This window comes from Rattus norvegicus, chromosome 4 (assembly GCF_021556685.1).
Source record: "Rattus norvegicus strain SHRSP/BbbUtx chromosome 4, alternate assembly SHRSP_T2T, whole genome shotgun sequence".
Taxonomy (NCBI): domain Eukaryota; kingdom Metazoa; phylum Chordata; class Mammalia; order Rodentia; family Muridae; genus Rattus; species Rattus norvegicus.
In genome coordinates, this window is record NC_141537.1 from 32,114,219 (window position 1) to 32,131,518 (window position 17,300).

The following is a 17,300-nucleotide window of genomic DNA, read 5'->3' on the forward strand; positions in this document are numbered from 1 at the left end:
AGAAGGAGAAGAATCTCAGATCAAAGAAGCAGAAAATATTTTTAACAAAATGATATAAATTTTTTTTAAACTTATATGCCTATAAAAATATTAGAAGCTTATGGAATACCAAATACATTAGACAGGAAAAGAAAGTCCCTTATAACCCACTGCATAATGATCAAAACACTAAACATACAGAACTAAGAAAGATTATTAAAAGCTGCAAGAAAAAAAAAGCCAAGTAACATATAGAGACTCCATGCTAATGAGGTGCCTAAGTACCTTGTGGGCTTAGTCAATAAGCTCCCCTTCCCAGACATTCCTCCATGAAAAAAGCATTTATTCTTGGGTCCATCCTGAGAAGTAGGGAACCCATCCATTTTCCATGATAAATAGTCAATAAATGTTATGGATAAACACAAACTGTCTCCTTCCATGGAGAACTGCTGTGGGGAACACAGAGAAGGCCTTTGAGCCATAGCCTAAGTGAGCCTCCATCAGAAGGCATCTCTGCATTTCCAGCCACAACTGCAGCCACATTAAGGACAATCATCAATGAGCTAAGCTGGAGCTCCTGAGTCTTGGCCCCGGACTAAGTGTTGTCCTCAACCCACAGGCCCTCAATGGTCATGGCCTCATCTCTGACCAATGGACCCCTGACACTTCATTCCTTACTTCTCTGTGCAGTTGACAACAGCAACTGGGGGCTTGGAAGTCAGGGAATACCAGCTTTGGCTTTCTCACATCCTCAACTGTGCTTTCCCACTCCTGTAGTGGTGTCTCAGTGCTTCCCTGTGTCTTGCCCTGTAGCACGGTGGAAGTTGGCACACAAAGAGCCAGCTATAGGGGCTATATTTCTTTTGGGCATTATACCCAAAGGCTGTTCCACCCTACCAAAGGATACTTGCTTAACTATGTTCATAATAGCCAGAACTGAAAACAAAATAACTGTTCCTAAGCTAAAGAATACATAAAGAGAATATGGTGCATCTACACAATGGACTATTACTTAGCTGTAAATTAAAAAGGGCAGCATGAAATTTGCCAGCAAATTAATGGAACTAGAAAAAAAATCACCTTGAATGAAATGACCCAGTCCCAGAAAGACAAACAAGGTATGTACTCACTTCTAAGTGGATATGAACTGTAAAGTCTAATCATACAACAATCCACAGACTGAGAGAGGCTTAACTAACAAGGATGCTCAAGTTGCAAAGCATGAATCTTTCCAGGAAGGGGAAATAGAATAGGCATTTCCATTGACCTAGGGATGGATAAATATTGGAAATGGATGGAACAGTACTGGGAAAATGGAGGTGAAAGTTCTGAAAGACAACTGTAATTGGAGCATATTTAGGGGGCAAGATAAATACCTAGTGTAACAGAAACTCCCAGAAACCTGAGGGGAACTCTAGCTAAGACTCCAAGGAATTAGGAGATATGGCACCTGAACTGGACATCCTCTGTAATCAAGCAAGTCTTCCAGTGGAGAGATTTGAACACCAACTTTGACCTACAATGTATCCTGCTGAAGATGTACTGCGGTAAATGTACCAAAGAACTTGTGACAATAACCAGTAACAGCTGATTTAACTTCAGACTCATATCATGAGAGAGAGCCCATCCCTGACACTGCCTAGCATAAAACCAAAAATATCCAGCCCAAATAATGTCAATAAAGTGATTCCTAATAATGTTCTGCTACACTCGTATACTGGAACCTAGCACAATTGCCATCAGAGAGGCTTTATCCAACATCTGATACAAGTAGATGTAAACACCCACAGTGAAATGTGAAACAGAGCTCAGGGAATTCTGTGGAAGGAGCCAGAGGGGTCAAAGACACCACAAGAAAACCCAAAGAATCAACTAACTTGGTTTATCAGGCTTAAGGAGGCTGAATCTATAGTCACGGAGACTGCATGGGTCTGACCCAAGCTCTCTGCATATATCATCTTGCGGAACTCTTCACAGAGGAATAGGGTTCTTTCTCTGACTGCTTTGCCTACTCTTAGGATCTTTCTCCTTCTACTGGGTTGCCTCATTCCAACTTAAGATGAGTGAAGGTGCCTTCTCCCACCGCAATGTGATGTGTCATGTTTGATTAATATCTCTGGGAGTCCTGCCCTTTTCTGAAGGGAAATAAGGAGAAATGGATCTGGAGGGATCTGGAGGAGAGGAAAAGTGGGTGTGGGACTGGGAGGAGAGGAGGGACGGAAAACTGCAGTCTGGATGAATATGAAAGGAGAATATATTAACAAAATAAAATAATAAAATATAATAAAATCTGATTTTATTGGCATGGAGTTATATTTCTGCCTATTACTATTAAGGAAAAAACATAATTATTTCTTGTAATATCAGTTGAAGGACTATAAAACTCTTCTTTTGGTATGACCTTGGCTTTGTCCCACTTGGATAATGTAAAAAAAGATTAGCCTATTACATTGTTGTTGAAATGGGAGCTATAGAAAGGCTAGTCTACTTGACTTCTGATTGACAGAAGATGACAGCAGGAAGAAAAGAATTAATGGAATAGCTACAACCATCTGCTTCCTAGGTACCATGTGACCAACCTGGATATCAGTAAGTTAGCTCACTTGGAGACAAATGCTGTCATCCATGGTCAGTGAGTCCATGCAAAATGGGGGACTTAGTTTCTTTTCCTGTTGCTGTGATAAAATGCTCTGAAAAAAAAATCACTTAACCTAGAAGGAGTTTGCTCCAATTCCAGATTACTGTCAACCATGACAGGGAAGTCACAGTCACTGAAGTTTGAGGGAACTGGTGGCACACACTCAAAAATAGAGAGCGATGAAAGCATACAAATGACCAGCTTGCCCTGTCCATTTTATGTTGTTTTGACCCTTACGCCATGTCCAGGACATCAAGACAATCTCACAGACAATTCCAGAAGCTAACTTTAATCTAGACAGCCCCTCACAAGTGTGTCCTGAGGCTTGCCTCCACTGTGGTGAGCCAACAAAACAATATTTGTCACCACAGTGGGGCTCTACAATTTTTATAGGAAGTAAATTTCATACGCTATAATGCAAAGTTTTCAAACTGCTTTTCACTCACTTCTAAACACTAGCTTTTATGGTGGCCAGATTAAAAACCAGGACTGGCCTCGTATTATAAATGATAAACTGCTGTCCACTGATCAACAAACGGCTGGGCTCAAAGCCATCCACACTTTAAACTAACTCCAAAGTAACAAACTGGAAATGAAAAGGAGAAACGCAGCTATTGTTCTTTCTTATGTTAGGCACATACGACATTTTAAACTATCTATAGCAACTGCATCAAGGGTAAAATGCATAATATTGAGGCTCAATATTACCTCATTGGTTGTCCTTAAAGGTTGGAGTGCTGCTTTTAGTAAAAGGCGAAAGATTTATACGATCTGAAGAGAAACCAGAGTATGGAGTGCTGCTTTTATGCCCAAAACCTAGCATTAGTCCATATGGAGGCCAATTTTATCTTCCCCAGTAAAAGAAACCAGGAGCTAAGTTCTTGGGCAGTGAGATTCTTGGTTTTGTTTCTAATGGTTATTTTAACATTTCAAATGTTGTCCCCTTTCCTAGTCTCCCACTGCAAATCTCCCATCCCATCCCCCTCACCTTTGCCTCTAAGACCGTGCTCTTCTACCCACCCACTCTCACCTCACCACTCTAGGAGCCCCCTATATTGGGGAATCGATGCTCCCCAGAATCTAGGGGCTCCCCTCCCTTTGATGCCATATAAGACAACCCTCTGCTATATGTAACTGCAGCCTTGGACCCATCCATGTACACTCTTTGTTCTGTAGATATCTGTTAAATCCATTTATCTTAGTTAAGTTTTGTTGCTGTGACCAGACACCAGGACCAAGGCAACTCTTTTTTTTTAAAGATTTATTTATTTATTTTGTATATGAATACACTGTAGCTGTCTTCAGACACACCAGAAGAGGGCATCGGATTCCATTACAGATGGTTGTGAGCCACCATGTGGTTGCTGGGATTTGAACTCAGGACCTCTGGAAGAGCAGTCGGTGCTCTTAACCACTGAGCCATCTCTCCAGCCCCCCCAAGGCAACTCTTAAAAGAACAACATGGAACCTGGCTGATCCCGGCTCACAGCTCTCTGGTCCCAAACCCTCTGGAAGAGAGAGCTCACCGCCCGGACAGGTAGGCACTCCTGAGACTGTCGAACCAGAGGGACCACCGATACTGCACATCCTTGCCCACATCCCTGGCCCAATAAGAAACTGTACAGGGCCTCTGGGAACAGGAAAATAGAAGCACTGAAGCTGCAAGTCTGCTGTGGTCTGGACACTGCCCACATCTTAAGGGACCAGGTTAACAGCTCCCTGCACCCAAATCCCGTTCGAGGGGCAGACATGCTTGGGAAGCCAGAAGAGACTACACTCTGCCCACATTTCTGACTCCAGAGGAAAACACCTAACGACATCTGGGACCCCTGTTCACAGGGGCCCAGGGAAAAGATGGGGCAGGCCCTTCTGGTTGCCACCCTCACAGGGAGCACAAACGCAGCCCCCCAGGAGCAACTTTAGCTCTGGGACCAGTGGTAAGACCAACTTTTCTGCTCCAAGTGACATGCTTGGTGGACTCAGGACAAACACCCGTAGGAAGAGCTGAAAACCAGGGGACACGAAAGACTACACACCCGAAAGCAGAACACTCTCTTCCCATAACTGGCTGAAAGAAAACAGGAAAACAGGTCTACAGTACGACTAACACATGGGTCTATAGGATGGTCAAGCCACTGTCAGAAATAGCAGAACAAGGTAACACCAGAGATAACCTGATCGTGAGAGGCAAGGTCAGGAGCACAATCAACGGAAACCAAGACTACATGGCATCATCAGAGCCCAATTCTCCCACCAAAGCAAACATTGAATATCCAAACACACCAGAAAAGCAAGATCTTGATTTTAAATCACATTTGATCATGATGATGGAGGACTTCAAGAAAGACATGAAGAACTCCGTTAGAGAAACGCAGGAAAACATAAATAAGCAAGTAGAAGCCTATAGAGAGGAATCACAAAAATCCTTGAAAGAGTTCCAGGAAAACATAAATAAACGAGTAGAAGCCTATAGAGAGGAATCACAAAACTCCCTGAAAGAATTCCAGGAAAACACATTCAAACAGTTGAAGGAATTAAAAATGGAAATAGAAGCAATAAAGAAAGAACACGGGGAAACAATCTTGGATATAGAAAACCAAAGGAAGAGACAAGGAGCCTTAGATACAAGCATCACCAACAGAATACAAGAGATAGAAGAGAGAATCTCAGGAGCAGAAGATTCCATAGAAATCATCGACACAACTGTCAATAGTAATGTAAAACAAAAAAGCCACTGGACCAAAACATACAGGAAATCCAGGACTCAAAGAGAAGATCAAACTTAAGGATAATAGATATAGAAGAGAGTGAAGACTCCCAGATCAAAGGGCCAGAAAATATCTTCAACAAAATCATAGAAGAAAATTTCCCTAATCTAAAAAAAGAAATACCAATAAAGATACCAGAAGCATACAGAACTCCAAATAGATTGGACCAGAAAAGAAAGTCCTCCCGTCACATAATAGATAAAATACCAAATGCATAGAACAAGTAAAGAATATTAAAAGCAGTAAGGGAAAAAGTCAAGTAACATATAAAGGCAGACCTAACAGAATTACACCAGACTTCTCACCAGAGATTATGAAAGCCAGATGATCCAGGACAGATGTCATACAGACCCTAAGAGAACACAAATGCCAGCCCAGGTTACTGTATCAAGCAAAACTCTCAATTAGCATAGCTGGAGAAACCAAGATATTCTGCGAAAAAACCAAATTTATACAATATCTTCTACAAATCTAGCCGTAAAAAGGATAATAAATGGTAAATCCCAATATAAGGCTGTAAGCTACACTGTAGAAAAAGCAAGAAACTAATCGTCTTTGCAACAAAAAAAAAGAGAAGAAAAGCACAAAAACATAATCTCACATCCAAATACAAATATAACAGGAACCAATAATCACTATTCCTTAATATCTCTCAACATCAATGGACTCAACTCCCCAATAAAAAGACATAGATTAAAAAACTGGATATGCAATGTGGACACTGCATTCTGCTGTCTACAGGAAACACACCTCAGAGACAAAGACAGACACTACCTCAGAGTGAAAGGCTGAAAAACAATTTTCCAAGCAAATGGTCAGAAGAAGCAAGCTGGAGTAGCCATTCTAATATCAAATAAAATGAATTTTCAACTAAAAGTCATCAAAAAAGGAAGGACACTTCATATTCATCAAAGGAAAAATCCACCAAGATGAACTCTCAATCCTAAATATCTATGCCCCAAATATAAGGGCACCTACATATGTAAAAGAAACCTTACTAAAGCTCAAAACACACATTGCACCTCACACAATAATAGTGGGAGATTTCAACACCCCACTCTCATCAATGGACAGATCATGGAACCAGAAATTAAACAGAGACATAGACAGACTAAGAGAAGTCATGAACCAAATGGACTTAATAGATATTTAGAAAGCATTCTATCCTAAAACAAAAGGGTATACCTTCTTCTCACCACCTCATGGTACTTTCTCCAAAATTGACCATATAATTGGTCAAAAAAAAACGGGCCACAACAGGTACAGAAAGCTAGAAATAGGAGCAGCTCTCTGCTCCCAGACCCGGTGAGAGAGAGACCCAACCGCCTGGTCAGGTGGGCACTCCTGAGGCTGCAGAGCGGAAGAGACCACCAACACTGCTCACCCCTGCCCACATCCCTGGCACAAGAGGAAACTGTATAAGGCCTCTGGGTTCCTGTAGGGGAGGGCCCAGGAGCGGCAGGACCCCTGCCTGAGACACCGCCGGAACCTGATAGAAACAGACCAGATAAACAGTTCTCTGCACCCAAATCCCGTGGGAGGGAGAGCTAAACCTTCAGAGAGGCAGACAAGCCTGGGAAACCAGAAGAGACTGCTCCTTGCACACACATCTCAGACGCCAGAGGAAAAAGCCAAAGACCATCTGGAACCCTGGTGCACTGAAGCTCCCGGAAGGGGCGGCACAGGTCTTCCTGGTTGCTGCCGCTGCAGAGAGCCCCTGGGCAGCACCCCACGAGCGAACTTGAGCCTCGGGACCACAGGTAAGACCAAATTTTCTGCTGCAAGAAAGCTGCCTGGTGAACTCAAGACACAGGCCCACAGGAACAGCTGAAGACCTGTAGAGAGGAAAAACTACACGCCCGAAAGCAGAACACTCTGTCCCCATAACTGACTGAAAGAGAGGAAAACAGGTCTACAGCACTCCTGACACACAGGCTTATAGGACAGTCTAGCCACTGTCAGAAATAGCAGAACAAAGTAACACTAGAGATAATCTGATGGCGAGAGGCAAGCGCAGGAACCCAAGCAACAGAAACCAAGACTACATGGCACCATCGGAGCCCAATTCTCCCATCAAAACAAACATGGAATATCCAAACACACCAGAAAAGCAAGATCTAGTTCCAAAATCATTTTTGATCATGATGCTGGAGGACTTCAAGAAAGACATGAAGAACTCCCTTAGAGAACAAGTAGAAGCCTACAGAGAGGAATCGCAAAAATGCCTGAAAGAATCGCAAAAATCCCTGAAAGAATTCCAGGAAAACATAAATAAACAAGTAGAAGCCCATAGAGACAAGACACAAAAATCCCTGAAAGAATTCCAGGAAAACACAATCAAACAGTTGAAGGAATTAAAAATGGAAATAGAAGCAATCAAGAAAGAAAACATGGAAACAACCCTGGATATAGAAAACCAAAAGAAGAGACAAGGAGCTGTAGATAGAAGCTTCACCAACAGAATACAAGAGATGGAAGAGAGAATCTCAGGAGCAGAAGATTCCATAGAAATCATTGACTCAACTGTCAAAGATAATGTAAAGCAGAAAAAGCTACTGGTCCAAAACATACAGGAAATCCAGGACTCAATGAGAAGATCAAACCTAAGGATAATAGGCATAGAAGAGAGTGAAGACTCCCAGCTCAAAGGACCAGTAAATATCTTCAACAAAATCATAGAAGAAAACTTCCCTAACCTAAAAAAAGAGATACCCATAGACATACAAGAAGCCTACAGAACTCCAAATAGATTGGACCAGAAAAGAAACACCTCCCGTCAGATAATTGTCAAAACACCAAATGCACAATATAAAGAAAGAATATTAAAAGCAGTAAGGGAAAAAGGTCAAGTAACATATAAAGTGAGACCTATCAGAATCACACCAGACTTCTTGCCAGAAACTATGAAGGCCAGAAGATCCTGGACTGATGTCATACAGACCCTAAGAGAACACAAATGCCAGCCCAGGTTACTGTATCCTGCAAAACTCTCAATTAACATTGATGGAGAAACCAAGATATTCCATGACAAAACCAAATTTACACAATATCTTTCTACAAATCCAGCACTACAAAGGATAATAAATGGTAAAGCCCAACATAAGGAGGCAAGCTATACCCTAGAAGAAGCAAGAAACTAATCGTCTTGGCAACAAAACAAAGAGAATGAAAGCACACAAACATAACCTCACATCCAAATATGAATATAAAGGGAAGCAATAATCACTATTCCTTAATATCTCTCAATATCAATGGCCTCAACTCCCCAATAAAAAGACATAGATTAACAAACTGGATACGCAACGAAGACCCTGCATTCTGCTGCCTACAGGAAACACACCTCAGAGACAAAGACAGACACTACCTCAGAGTGAAAGGCCGGAAAACAACTTTCCAAGCAAATGGTCAGAAGAAGCAAGCTGGAGTAGCCATTCTAATATCAAATAAAATCAATTTCCAACTAAAAGTCATCAAAAAAGATAAGGAAGGACACATCATATTCATCAAAAGAAAAATCCACCAAGATGAACTCTCAATCCTAAATATCTATGCCCCAAATACAAGGGCACCTACATACGTAAAAGAAACCTTACTAAAGCTCAAAACACACATTGCACCTCACACAATAATAGTGGGAGATTTCAACACACCACTCTCATCAATGGACAGATCATGGAAACAGAAATTAAACAGTGATGTCGACAGACTAAGAGAAGTCATGAGCCAAATGGACTTAACGGATATTTATAGAACATTCTATCCTAAAGCAAAAGGATATACCTTCTTCTCAGCTCCTCATGGTACTTACTCCAAAATTGACCATATAATTGGTCAAAAAACGGGCCTCAACAGGTACAGAAAGATAGAAATAATCCCATGCGTGCTATCGGACCACCACGGCCTAAAACTGGTCTTTAATAACAGTAAGAGAAGAATGCCCACATATACGTGGAAATTGAACAATGCTCTACTCAATGATAACCTGGTCAAGGAAGAAATAAAGAAAGAAATTAAAAACTTTTTAGAATTTAATGAAAATGAAGATACAACATACCCAAACTTATGGGACACAATGAAAGCTGTGCTAAGAGGAAAACTCATAGCGCTGAGTGCCCAGACGGGTTTAGTGCAGAATTCTATCAAACCTTCATAGAAGACCTCATACCAATATTATCCAAACTATTCCACAAAATTGAAACAGATGGAGCCCTACCGAATTCCTTCTACTAATCCACAATTTCTCTTATACCTAAACCACACAAAGACACAACAAAGAAAGAGAACTTCAGACCAATTTCCCTTATGAATATCGACGCAAAAATACTCAATAAAATTCTGGCAAACCGAATTCAAGAGCACATCAAAACAATCATCCACCATGATCAAGTAGGCTTCATCCCAGGCATGCAGGGATGGTTTAATATACGGAAAACCATCAACGTGATCCATTATATAAACAAACTGAAAGAACAGAACCACATGATCATTTCATTAGATGCTGAGAAAGCATTTGACAAAATTCAACACCCCTTCATGATAAAAGTCCTGGAAAGAATAGGAATTCAAGGCCCATACCTAAACATAGTAAAAGCCATATAGAGCAAACCAGTTGCTAACATTAAACTAAATGGAGAGAAACTTGAAGCAATCCCACTAAAATCAGGGACTAGACAAGGCTGCCCACTCTCTCCCTACTTATTCAATATAGTTCTTGAAGTTCTAGCCAGAGCAATCAGACAACAAAAGGAGATCAAGGGGATACAGATCGGAAAAGAAGAGGTCAAAATATCACTATTTGCAGATGACATGATAGTATATTTAAGTGATCCCAAAAGTTCCACCAGAGAACTACTAAAGCTGATAAACAACTTCAGCAAAGTGGCTGGGTATAAAATTAACTCAAATAAATCAGTTGCCTTCCTCTATACAAAAGAGAAACAAGCCGAGAAAGAAATTAGGGAAACGACACCCTTCATAATAGACCCAAATAATATAAAGTACCTCGGTGTGACTTTAACCAAGCAAGTAAAAGATCTGTACAATAAGAACTTCAAGACACTGAGGAAAGAAATTGAAGAAGACCTCAGAAGATGGAAAGATCTCCCATGCTCATGGATTGGCAGGATTAATATAGTAAAAATGGCCATTTTACCAAAAGCAATCTACAGATTCAATGCAATCCCCATCAAAATACCAATCCAATTCTTCAAAGAGTTAGACAGAACAATTTGCAAATTCATCTGGAATAACAAAAAACCCAGGATAGCTAAAGCTATCCTCAACAATAAAAGGACTTCAGGGGGAATCACTATCCCTGAACTCAAGCAGTATTACAGAGCAATAGTGATAAAAACTGCATGGTATTGGTACAGAGACAGACAGATAGACCAATGGAATAGAATTGAAGACCCAGAAATGAACCCACACACCTATGGTCACTTGATTTTTGACAAAGGAGCCAAAACCATCCAATGGAAAAAAGATAGCATTTTCAGCAAATGGTGCTGGTTCAACTGGAGGGCAACATGTAGAAGAATGCAGATCGATCCATGCTTATCACCCTGTACAAAGCTTAAGTCCAAGTGGATCAAGGACCTCCACATCAAACCAGACACACTCAAACTAATAGAAGAAACACTAGGGAAGCATCTGGAACACATAGGCACTGGAAAAAATTTCCTGAACAAAACACCAATGGCTTATGCTCTAAGATCAAGAATCGACAAATGGGATCTCATAAAACTGCAAAGCTTCTGTAAGGCAAAGGACACTGTGGTTAGGACTAATCGGCAACCAACAGATTGGGAAAAGATCTTTACCAATCCTACAACAGATAGAGGCCTTATATCCAAAATATACAAAGAACTCAAGAAGTTAGACCGCAGGGAAACAAATAACCCTATTAAAAAATGGGGTTCAGAGCTAAACAAAGAATTCACAGCTGAGGAATGCCGAATGGCTGAGAAACACCTAAAGAAATGTTCAACATCTTTAGTCATAAGGGAAATGCAAATCAAAACAACCCTGAGATTTCACCTCACACCAGTGAGAATGGCTAATATCAAAAACTCAGGTGACAGCAGATGCTGGCGAGGATGTGGAGAAAGAGGAACACTCCTCCATTGTTGGTGGGATTGCAGACTGGTAAAACCATTCTGGAAATCAGTCTGGAGGTTCCTCAGAAAATTGGACATTGAACTGCCTGAGGATCCAGCTATACCTCTCTTGGGCATATACCCAAAAGATGCCTCAACATATAAAAGAGACACGTGCTCCACTATGTTCATCGCAGCCTTATTTATAATAGCCAGAAAATGGAAAGAACCCAGATGCCCTTCAACAGAGGAATGGATACAGAAAATGTGGTACATCTACACAATGGAATATTACTCAGCTATCAAAAACAACGAGTCTATGAAATTCGTAGGCAAATGGTTGGAACTGGAAAATATCATCCTGAGTGAGCTAACCCAATCACAGAAAGACATACATGGTATGCACTCATTGATAAGTGGCTATTAGCCCAAATGCTTGAATTACCCTAGATCCCTAGAACAAACGAAACTCAAGACGGATGATCAAAATGTGAATGCTTCACTCCTTCTTTAAATGAGGAAAAAGAATACCCTTGGCTGGGAAGGGAGAGGCAAAGATTAAAACAGAGACTGAAGGAATACCCATTCAGAGCCTGCCCCACATGTGGCCCATACATATACAGCCACCCAATTGGACAAGATGGATGAAGCAAAGAAGTGCAGACCGACAGGAGCCGGATGTAGATCGCTCCTGAGAGACACAGCCAGAATACAGCAAATACAGAGGCGAATGCCAGCAGCAAACCACTGAGCTGAGAATAGGTCCCCCGTTGAAGGAATCAGAGAAAGAACTGGAAGAGCTTGAAGGGGCTCGCGACCCCAAAAGTACAACAATGTCAAGCAACCAGAGCTTCCAGGGACTAAGCCACTACCTAAAGACTATATATGGACTGACCCTGGACTCTGACCACATAGGTAGCAATGAATATCCTAGTAAGAGCACCAGTGGAAGGGGAAGCCCTGGGTCCTGCTAAGACTGAACCCCCAGTGAACTAGACTATGGGGGGAGGGCGGCAATGGGGGGAGGGTTGGGAGGGGAACACCCATAAGGAAGGGGAGGGGGGAGGGGGATTTTGCCCGGAAACGGGGAAAGGGAATAACACTTGAAATGTATATAAGAAATACTCAAGTTAATAAAAAAATAAAAAATAAAAAAAAAATTAAAAAAAAAAAAAAACACCAATGGCTTATGCTCTAAGATCAAGAATCGACAAATGGGATCTCATAAAACTGCAAAGCTTCTGTAAGGCAAAGGACACTGTGGTTAGGACTAATCGGCAACCAACAGATTGGGAAAAGATCTTTACCAATCCTACAACAGATAGAGGCCTTATATCCAAAATATACAAAGAACTCAAGAAGTTAGACCGCAGGGAAACAAATAACCCTATTAAAAAATGGGGTTCAGAGCTAAACAAAGAATTCACAGCTGAGGAATGCCGAATGGCTGAGAAACACCTAAAGAAATGTTCAACATCTTTAGTCATAATGGAAATGCAAATCAAAACAACCCTGAGATTTCACCTCACACCAGTGAGAATGGCTAAGATCAAAAACTCAGATGACAGCAGATGCTGGCGAGGATGTGGAGAAAGAGGAACACTCCTCCATTGTTGGTGGGATTGCAGACTGGTAAAACCATTCTGGAAATCAGTCTGGAGGTTCCTCAGAAAATTGGACATTGAACTGCCTGAGGATCCAGCTATACCTCTCTTGGGCATATACCCAAAAGATGCCTCAACATATAAAAGAGACACGTGCTCCACTATGTTCATCGCAGCCTTATTTATAATAGCCAGAAAATGGAAAGAACCCAGATGCCCTTCAACAGAGGAATGGATACAGAAAATGTGGTACATCTACACAATGGAATATTACTCAGCTATCAAAAACAACGAGTTTATGAAATTCGTAGGCAAATGGTTGGAACTGGAAAATATCATCCTGAGTGAGCTAACCCAATCACAGAAAGACATACATGGTATGCACTCATTGATAAGTGGCTATTAGCCCAAATGCTTGAATTACCCTAGATCCCTAGAACAAACGAAACTCAAGACGGATGATCAAAATGTGAATGCTTCACTCCTTCTTTAAATGAGGAAAAAGAATACCCTTGGCAGGGAAGGGAGAGGCAAAGATTAAAACAGAGACTGAAGGAACACCCATTCAGAGCCTGCCCCACATGTGGCCCATACATATACAGCCACCCAATTAGACAAGATGGATGAAGCAAAGAAGTGCAGACCGACAGGAGCCGGATGTAGATCGCTCCTGAGAGATACAGCCAGAATACAGCAAATACAGAGGCGAATGCCAGCAGCAAACCACTGAACTGAGAATAGGTCCCCTGTTGAAGGAATCAGAGAAAGAACTGGAAGAGCTTGAAGGGGCTCGAGACCCCAAAAGTACAACAATGCCAAGCAACCAGAGCTTCCAGGGACTAAGCCACTACCTAAAGACTATACATGGACTGACCCTGGACTCTGACCCCATATGTAGCAATGAATATCCTAGTAAGAGCACCAGTGGAAGGGGAAGCCCTGGGTCCTGCTAAGACTGAACCCCCAGTGAACTAGTCTATGGGGGGAGGGCGGCAATGGGGGGAGGGTTGGGAGGGGAACACCCATAAGGAAGGGGAGGGGGGAGGGGGATGTTTGCCCGGAAACCGGGAAAGGGAATAACATTCGAAATGTATATAAGAAATACTCAAGTTAATAAAAAAAAAGATAAAAAAAAAGAAAGCTAGAAATAGTCCCATGTGTCCTATCAGACCACCACTGCCTAAAGCTGGACTTCAATAACAATAATGGAAGAATGCCCACAGATACCTGGAAGTTGAACAGTGCTCTACTCAACGATAACCTGGTCAAGGAAGAAATAAAGAAATAACTTATAGACTTCTTAGAATTTAATGAAAATGAAGGTACAACATACCCAAACTTATGGGACACAAGAAAAGCCATGCTAAGAGGAAAACTCATACCTCAGAGGGCCTGCAGAAAGAAACAGGAGAGAGCATATATCAACAGCTTGACAACTCTAGGACAAAACAAAGCAAATAAACACAGGAGGAGTAGAAGGCAGGAAATAATCAAACTCAGAGCTGAAATCAACCAAGTAGAAACAAAAAAGACCATAGAAAGAATCAACAGAACCAAAAGGTGGTTCTTTGAGAAAGTCAAGAAGATAGATAAAACCTTAGCCAGACTAACGAGAGGACACAGAGAGTGTGTCCAATTAACAAAATCAGAAATGAAAAGGGAGACATATCAACAAAATCAGAGGAAATTCAAAACATCATCATATCCTACTACAAAAGCTTATAGTCAACAAAACTTGAAAATCTTCAGGAAATAGACAATTTCCTAGACAAATACCAGGAACCAAAGTTAAATCAGGAACAGATAAACCAGTTAAACAACCCCATAACACCTAAGGAAATAGAAGCAGTCATTAAAGGTCTCCCAACCAAAAAGAGCCCAGGTCCAGATGGGTTCACTGCAGAATTCTACCAGTCCTTCATAGAAGACCTCATTCCAATACTATCCAAACTATTCCACAAAGTTGAAACAGATGGAGCCCTACCGAAATCCTTCTATGAAGCCACAATTACTCTTATACTTAAACCCAAAAAGACCCAACAAAGAAAGAGAACTTCAGACCAAGTATCCTTATGAATATCGACACAAAAATACTCAATAAAATTCCTGCAAACCGAATCCAAGAGCACATCAAAACAATCATTCACCATGATAAAGAAGGCTTCATCTCAGGCATGCAGGGATTGTTTAATACATGGAAAAGCATCAACGTGATCCATTATAAACAAACTGAAAGAACAAAACCACATGATCATTTCATTAGATGCTGAGAAAGCATTTGACAAAATTCAACACCCCTTCATGATAAAAGTCCTGGAAAGAATAGGAAATCAAGGCCCATACCTAAACATAGTAAAAACCATATACAGCAAACCAGTTGCTAACATTAAACTAAATGGAGAGAAACTTGAAGCAATCCCACTAAAATCAGGGAATAGACAAGGCTGCCCACTCTCTCCCTACTTAATCAATATAGTTCTTGAAGTTCTAGCCAGAGCAATCAGACAACAAAAGTAGGTCAAGTGGATACAGATCGGAAAAGAAGAATTCAAAATATCACAATTTGCAGATGATATGATAGTATATTTAAGTGATCCCAAAAGTTCCACCATAGAACTACTAAAGCTGATAAACAGCTTCAGGAAATTGGCTGGATTTAAAATTAACTCAAATAAATCAGTAGCCTTACTCTACACAAAAGAGAAACCAGCCAAGAAAGAAATTAGCGAAATGACACCCTTCATAATAGACCCAAATAATATAAAATACCTCATTGTGACTTTGACCAAGCAAGTGAAAGATCTATATGATAAGAACTTCAAGCCTCTGAAGAAATAAATTGAAGTCCTCAGAAGATGGAAAGATCTCCCATGCTCTTAGATTGGCAGGATTAATATAGTAAAAATGGCCATTTTACCGAAACCGATCTACAGATTCAATGCAATCCCCATCAAAATACCAAGCCAATTCTTCAAAGAGTTAGAAAGAACAATTTACAAATTCATCTGGAATAAAAAAAAGCACAGGATAGCTAAAGCTATCCTCAACAATAAAAGGACGTCCGGGGGAATCACTGTCCCTGAACTCAAGCAGTATTACAGAGCAATAGTGATAAAAATGGCATGGTATTGGTACAGAGACAGACAGATAGACAAGTGGAATAGAACACCAGAAATAACCACAGAAATGAACACAAACACTTATGGTCACTTGATTTTGACAAAGGAGCCAAAACCATCCAATGGAAAAATGATAGCATTTTCAGCAAATGGTGCTGGTTCAACTGGAGGTCAGCATGTAGAAGAATTCAGATCGATCCATGCTCATCACCTTGTACAAAGCTTAAGTCCAAGTGGATCAGGGACCTCCACATCAAACCAGATACACTCAAACTAATAGAAGAAAACGTGGGGAAGCATCTCAAACACATGGGCACTGGGGAAAATGTCCTGAACAAAACACCAAAGGCTTATGCTCTAAGATCAAGAATAGACAAACGGGATTTCATAAAACTGCAAAGCTTCTGTAAGGCAAAGGACACTGTTGTTAGGACAAAACGACAACCAACAGATTGGGAAAAGATCTTTACCAATCCTACAACTGATAGAGAGTTTACATCCAAAACATGTAAAGAACTCAAGAAGTTAGTCTGCAGGGAGACAAATAACCTTATTAAAAATGGGGTTCAGAGCTAAACAGAGAATTCACAGCTGAGGAATGCTGAATGGCTGAGAAACACCTAAAGAAAGGTTCAACATCTTTAGTCATAAGGGAAATGCAAATCAAAACAACCCTGAGATTTCGCCTCACACCAGTGAGAATGGCTAAGATCAAAAACTCAGGTGACAGCAAATGCTGGAGACTATGTGGAGAAAGAGGAACACTCCTCCATTGTTGGTGTGATTGCAGACTGGTACAACCATTCTGGAAATCAGTCTGGAGGTTCCTCAGAAAATTGGACATTGAACTACCTGAGGACCCAGGTATACCTCTCTTGGGCATATACCCAACATGCCCCAACATATAACAAAGACACATGCAACACTATGCACATAGCAGCCTTATTTGTAATATCCAGAAGCTGGAAAGAACCCAGATGCCCTTCAACACAGGAATGGATACAGAAAATGTGGTACATATACACAATGGAATATTACTCAGCTATCAAAAACAATGACTTTATGAAATTCATAGGCAAATGGATGGACCTGGAAGA